This window comes from Aristolochia californica, unplaced genomic scaffold (genome assembly GCF_029961685.1).
Source record: "Aristolochia californica isolate CCGP_79_NKW_82.1479 unplaced genomic scaffold, dmAriCali1.0.hap1 SCAF_5, whole genome shotgun sequence".
In the NCBI taxonomy this organism is placed as follows: domain Eukaryota; kingdom Viridiplantae; phylum Streptophyta; class Magnoliopsida; order Piperales; family Aristolochiaceae; genus Aristolochia; species Aristolochia californica.
In genome coordinates this window covers 5,246,365-5,252,598 of record NW_027182214.1, presented here as the reverse complement: position 1 = coordinate 5,252,598, position 6,234 = coordinate 5,246,365, and the positions used below count along the sequence as shown (strand labels likewise).

Genomic DNA, 6,234 nt, shown 5'->3' with positions numbered 1-6,234 from the left:
GAAGTGAGAAAGCGTATCAATGTGATGCATGCCTGAAGCTTGGTGAGATATGCATATGGATGACAATGAAGCAAGTTCACTGGAAACCCATTGATAGAAACTCATCTCTATCGACTCAGCTTGACTCGCTTTATTTGAATATGAGTTTCTCATGTACCTTGCAGGGTGGAGAAATGCTGCTTCTTTCCCACCAAAATTTCTCGGTTTTGGTGATTTTCCCGTATCTTTTCCTTGTCGGATTCGAGTCCTGCAACGAGTAATTTGTCTATAAGTTATTAATGGATCCATTACGTGTTTGTCTTGGTCAAATGGGCCGGGCGAGGACCATGAGGGCCACGGTGTTTCTGTTTGTTTAGATGAAAAAAAAAACTCCTTTTATTAATTCCAAAGTTATTTAATAATCAACATTTCCAATTAACTTAAGACAATATTTAACTATTAACTATTTTTGTTAATGACTAACTAATAATAATTAAGTGGTAATAGTTTATTATCTTTGATAATAAATTAATCTTTAATCCTTGATGGTGATTAATATTTGAGGTATTGGTATCTAATCAATGATTTAAAATTTTATCATAAATTGATTAATTAGGGACATAAGTAATAAATTAATGACGAATAAATAAATTAAAAAGGTAAATTTTATATTATATTTAAAATTTATATAATATAAAATAAAATGCAATAAGGTAGTTGTTTATGGTTAATAATTAAGTTTTAATTCTAATAACAATAAAAATAGTAATGTATAATAAGTATAACACCAATTACTAATACTAAGTATGAATGATAAGATATAATAATAATAATAATAATATAATCATGACATGTGGCATAAGTCTTTATTTCTTGAAATTACAACATGTGGAGGAGCTAAGTCTTTATTTCTTTAGATTGTGACACGTGGCAAAGCCAAATATTCTACCATGTGTTGGATGAGTAAACCATTTTATGCTATGTGGTGATGTGGAACTCTTTGTTGCCACATGTCACTTATGTGCCAATTCCTCTGTTTGTGTGACACTTAATTACAGTATATCTCCTAATTTAATTTTGGTGGTAGTGGCTTGGTACCATCGACTTCAATCTTGAAATCGCAGCACATGGAGGAGCTAAGTCTTCATTCCTTGAGATTGTGACACATGACAAAGCCAAGTATTGGATGACATTCGTTTGATGCCATGTGGTGATGTAGAGTTCTTGTTGGAACCACATGTCACTTATGTGCGAACTCTTTTGCTTGTGTGGTGCTTAATGGCATTTATTAGACCTAAAATAGAATTATATTGGCCTTCATTTTTTTAATGATAACAAAATGAGTAGCTTGAAAGTGTGCTATTAATGGTTGTTATTTATATACTTAGACACATTCATTCCGGCATGAGCATTATGAGGTCTATGACAAAAGCTCTAGATAAACAAAGGTTGAACCAAAGCAAAATAAAATTGAAGATTATTGTTAGGAGGAAGAATATACAAAAAAGAAGATAAACGAAGAATTGAACCACATATATGGTATGGAGTTTTTGAACCTGCATATTTCAAAATCGTGTTTAGCCGATGCATTAACATGTTTTATAACTCGCTAAACCTTCTTAGGAATAAAAAATTTCATGCTTTGAAGTCAATTCTAGCAAACTGGCTTTGGATTGATCGATCATTGTCTGCAATGATTGATTAAACAGAATGTGTAACTGCAAGAAAAATAAAGCATAATTGATCAATATGTGATCATTGAACGATCAACTAGAACTCTGCCAGATTGTGCTATAAAACATGATCAACTATTCCAAGTGGACTGATTGATCATACATGTTCAGACAAGAAAATTTGCAAAGCATGATTGATCACCCTATGAGACTGGTCGATCAAGCAGATTCATGTCAGTAAGAGACTCGATGCATGATCAATCATTGCCTAGACATTGATTGATCATAAATGTATTACACAACTAGTAACTTCATCTCATGATCAATTAGTTTGTGTACACAGACGATCAATAGTAAAATATTGACTGATCCTTCACTTTACATTGATCAAACAGTGAGATGTTAGCATTTTGTAAACGGGCAAATAACTACTAGTTTGACTTGGGGAATTTATATATACCTCTCCCAAACATCTTAAGGAATTTGAGTTGTGTCTATATTTGAATATCCAAACTTTGGAAAATTGTTTTGAGCTTCACTTCCTCATTTTTTCCCATTAGAAGAGAAAATCCAAAAATTGCCCAAACTTTCATTTTCTCTTCAATCTTCATATTCATCTTAGTTTCTACCAAGCTCCTTACACATATTCATGCTTAAATTCTAGAGACTTAGATCTTACATGGAGAAAGGGTTATCTCTCCAAAGAAATTTGTAAGTTTGTGTAACTTTCCTTTTTTCTTTTTCATTGGAAATTTGTAAAGGTTGTCTACGACCTTGAGTCTCGAATCATTGGAAATTTGTAAAGGTTGTCTACGACCTTAAGTCTTGAAAGGAAAGGCCTACTAGAGCTAGAATTTAGTTGTAATCTTTTGGGAGAGTGAAATCGCGTAATAAGGTATTACATGTGGCTTAAAGAGGGTTGTATTTTCTTTTATATTTTTCCAACTATTATAGTAAGATAGTAGAAATTTCCCAAGCAAGGGTTCTTGGGCAGTGACTGCCATTAGGGGAACATCGATAAAAAAAAATTTGTGTTCCTTTTTGTTGTTGTGTGCTCATGTGTTAATGTTACAATTCATGTTTAATTTTGTGATTCAAATGAATGATTAATTAAACAAAATAATAGTTTTTAATTATAAATTCTCAATTTTCCCCCTCTTGAGAAGCCACCAAGGCCAAAAACATCTAAGTGACATTTCTCCTAATCTAATTTGGTGGTGGTCTGGTACAATCGATTTCATCCTGATAATTGATCAAACTTCAATCTTGTTTGTTGATTTAGATTTTAACTGAAGCTATGATTTTGACAATTGACAAACTGTTTGACTAAACCTTCTTTGTCCCGATAATTGATCAAACTTCAATTTTGTTTGTCGATTCATAATTTGACTGAAGTTATGATTTTGACAATTGACAAACTATTTGACCAAACCTTCTTCATCCTGATAATTGATTAAACTTCAATTTTCTTTGTTGATTCAAATTTTGACTGAAGTTATGATTTTGACAATTGACAAACTATTTGACCAAACCTTCTTCATCCTGATAATTGATTAAACTTCAATTTTCTTTGTTGATTCAGATTTTGACTGAAGTTATGATTTTGTCAATTGACAAATTATTTGACTAAACCTTCATGCTTTCATCTTTGGGTCGTTCAACTTTGATTAGGTTGATTTGATTTGAATTGTTGTTTGATGTCGATGATCCAAATCATTGTTTGGGGCTTTAATTTTGGCGATCAAATGTCCATGAGTTGATAAACTACTTTATAATTACGTTATTCACTTAATATAATTAAATTTTATTATGATATAATTATGATTACAATAATTATTAATGAATTAAAATATACATAAAAGCAAAGTGTAATCCCCTTCACTTTCCCTTATACTCTCTCTCTCTCTCACACACACACACACACTTAAGTCTCTTGGCCTTTTCTATCATTGTCCACAGCTTCGTTTCACATAGCTTCAGAAACGCATCTAAACCAAATTCAACCCACTCAGGTTCATTGTATTACACAAAGCAACATACACAAACTGGATAAACACAACCAGGTAAAAGAACCAATTGCAAACCCCTTCACAGCCCGATTATACAACCAACAGCAAGTCCCAGCAGATACATGAAGTGGCTGTTGTTCACAGTGGCAGCGATCGAGGAAGTAGGTCCAGCTGCCATGGCATGGTCGTGGATTGGCTTCTCCGATGCTGCCAAGGCATGTGATTGTTGGGCCGTCACCGCCGGTGGTTGCACGTTAACATCTAGTTTCAGGCCTTTCTTGCAGCTCTCCGATCCGCCACTGGTGAAGTAACGCATCCCTTCACGGTCAAGGTCCAGTTGCAGCAGGCCGTCGGAGTAGAGCCGTATTGGGTTGCTAAGGTCGCATGAATCGAACTCCTCTCTGCCACCCAGCTCTATTACGTTATCCAGTGCTCCAGAAAAGGTGAACCCTGCCAAATGCCGAGTGCCAAGTGCCGCGGCAAACACCATTAACGGACCAGTAGAATAAAAGATGACAAAAGAGCAGAAAATAGCTTAATGGTTTTTAGCACTAGCTGTCTCTTTCCTGAAGCAGGAATGCTGGGTCTGGGATTTCCCAGGACCGTTGAATCCCTGTCACGGGTTTGGACTTAGCGCAGGAGGATCCAGAAGCTCCAGAAAATCTCGAATTGCAGATCCAAGGGCAAAGCAGTTGAAAACGATGGCTTCGCCCAGAATGGAAAACGGATTGGAACCTCAAAAATCTGATCTTCCTCCGTTACCAAGAGGTGGACTGGAACTCAAATAAGTCATTAAAAGTTTAGTTTTTGAGACAAGTTAGTCATGTTCCTCTGCGAGTCTAACTCTAATCAGCTGGATTTACATCCAGCGGATTTGACTCAGACAGTTCTGGGCACAACACCAATTCCATATGCTTGGCTTGGATCGACTCACTTGCACTAAAGAAAGATTCAACTCAGTGAGTTGAGAAACCATGATTTTAGCAACTGCTGGAAGACAGAACAAGAAGTGGGCCTAATGTATGTGTCCCTTCTCCTAGGTTGTTGTTATTAATTCCTATTGTTCTGTGTAAACTTCGACGAAACTTCGTTTTCCCACCAATAAATCTCAGGAAACACAGTCCGAGTTTGGAAAACGCTCTCGGATCACTCTTGTCTTATTGGAAATCGAAAATAATGGTGATGGACGAACTGACAATTTCGTGATATAGTGAGATTTGCAGCCAAAAGAAAAATTATCTGCGTTCTGTGTGTTTCTTACAGGATGAAATGTAATGGGAATTTCGTAGTTCGTAGTGTACATTTCCTGATAGCAGATGTCCCATGCATTATTGATGATACAGAAGGGAAAACTTCATCTTCAATGGGGTCAATGAAAATTTTCAAGAACACAGGCGATCAAGTTTGTTTCAAAATGGTTATTTGTTTGGAGGATTCGCGAAAAAGATAGTTCGAGTATTTTTTACGGCAATCTCAACTGCTGTATCTGCCAATAACGTAAATGTCATGTAAACCCACAGATAAGAACAGAAGAAGAAGAAGAACCCAGAAATAGAGAGCTTACATATTTTATCACCGACCCGGAAAACTCTGCCGACCGACCATTCTGCAATGTTCGACGCCGGCTCCCATCCACGGTCTCCTCCAACGACATGGTGCACTTGCGCTTCGCATCTCCTCCCCTGACTCCCTAACACCGCGACAACCATTACAACCCCTACCATAAAAGAGGTTCTCATCTTCTACAAACAGAAAGCAACTACAGTACCAAGGGAAGGAATCGAGAGCGGAGGAGCAAGGAGCCACGGCGGAGTCTTGTTCAAGCAAAACCGTGAAGGAACTTTAAGAAGAAGCCCGATTTTTTTCCCCTTTTGTCTTCTACCCCACTTTCTTGTCCGTGGAATGGTAGCTTGTCTTCTAGAAGAGCATTAACGATAACAGTGGTAGGTCGCGTTCATTAACTAATAGCCATTCATTCTATTCTCGAGCACGGGACGCTAAAAATTTATTAGAATTTCGTTCTAATGACGGTAGTTTCTCCTGTTGTCATTAGATTGATGAGAAGAGAAGATCTCCAGTTTGTGGGGGTTAGTTGAGATTCCTGGTTTGAGATGGGGAAGGTTAGTTGAAGCTTGTGGTGCGAGTGGTGCTGGTTCTATAATAGAAGGGAATGGGTTGACGGGCGGACGAGGCCAGACTGTAATTACGGATTTGGGCCGGAATTCCCGATTGCCCGAATTTAGCTCGGCTTTTGTTTACTCAGCCAGGAATCAGATTTGGATGTAGAACATGTTCAACATTAGGAAGGAAAGGAATCATAGAGGTTTCTCCTGGACACCAGCTTTTTCCATGCGTCTTCTCTGAATGAGTTTCAATTCCTTGCAAAATGGAGTTCACATGTAGAGGCTTTGCTAGCAAACCCTATTAAGCTAGTACGTTTAATTTGTTGACTCTTATCTATATTTTGATGATAACAAAACTTAATTGATTTAACAAATTACAAATTGAGCATTTCAAATGCATAATCTTTAAAAGACAAAAACCAAGGTCTATGCAAAAAAAATCGACATAGT

The 6,234-nt window shown here is 36.7% G+C and overlaps 1 long non-coding RNA gene across 1 annotated transcript; it reads right to left on the bottom strand.

The window, feature by feature from the left end:
• Nucleotides 1–3,591: 3,591 nt before the first annotated feature.
• Nucleotides 3,592–5,644, bottom strand: LOC137966229 (uncharacterized). Its single transcript, XR_011116200.1, has 2 exons — nt 5,226–5,644; nt 3,592–4,111 (listed from the first exon to the last, which is right to left on the bottom strand). It is a non-coding gene; the product is annotated as an uncharacterized lncRNA (long non-coding RNA).
• Nucleotides 5,645–6,234: the final 590 nt, after the last annotated feature.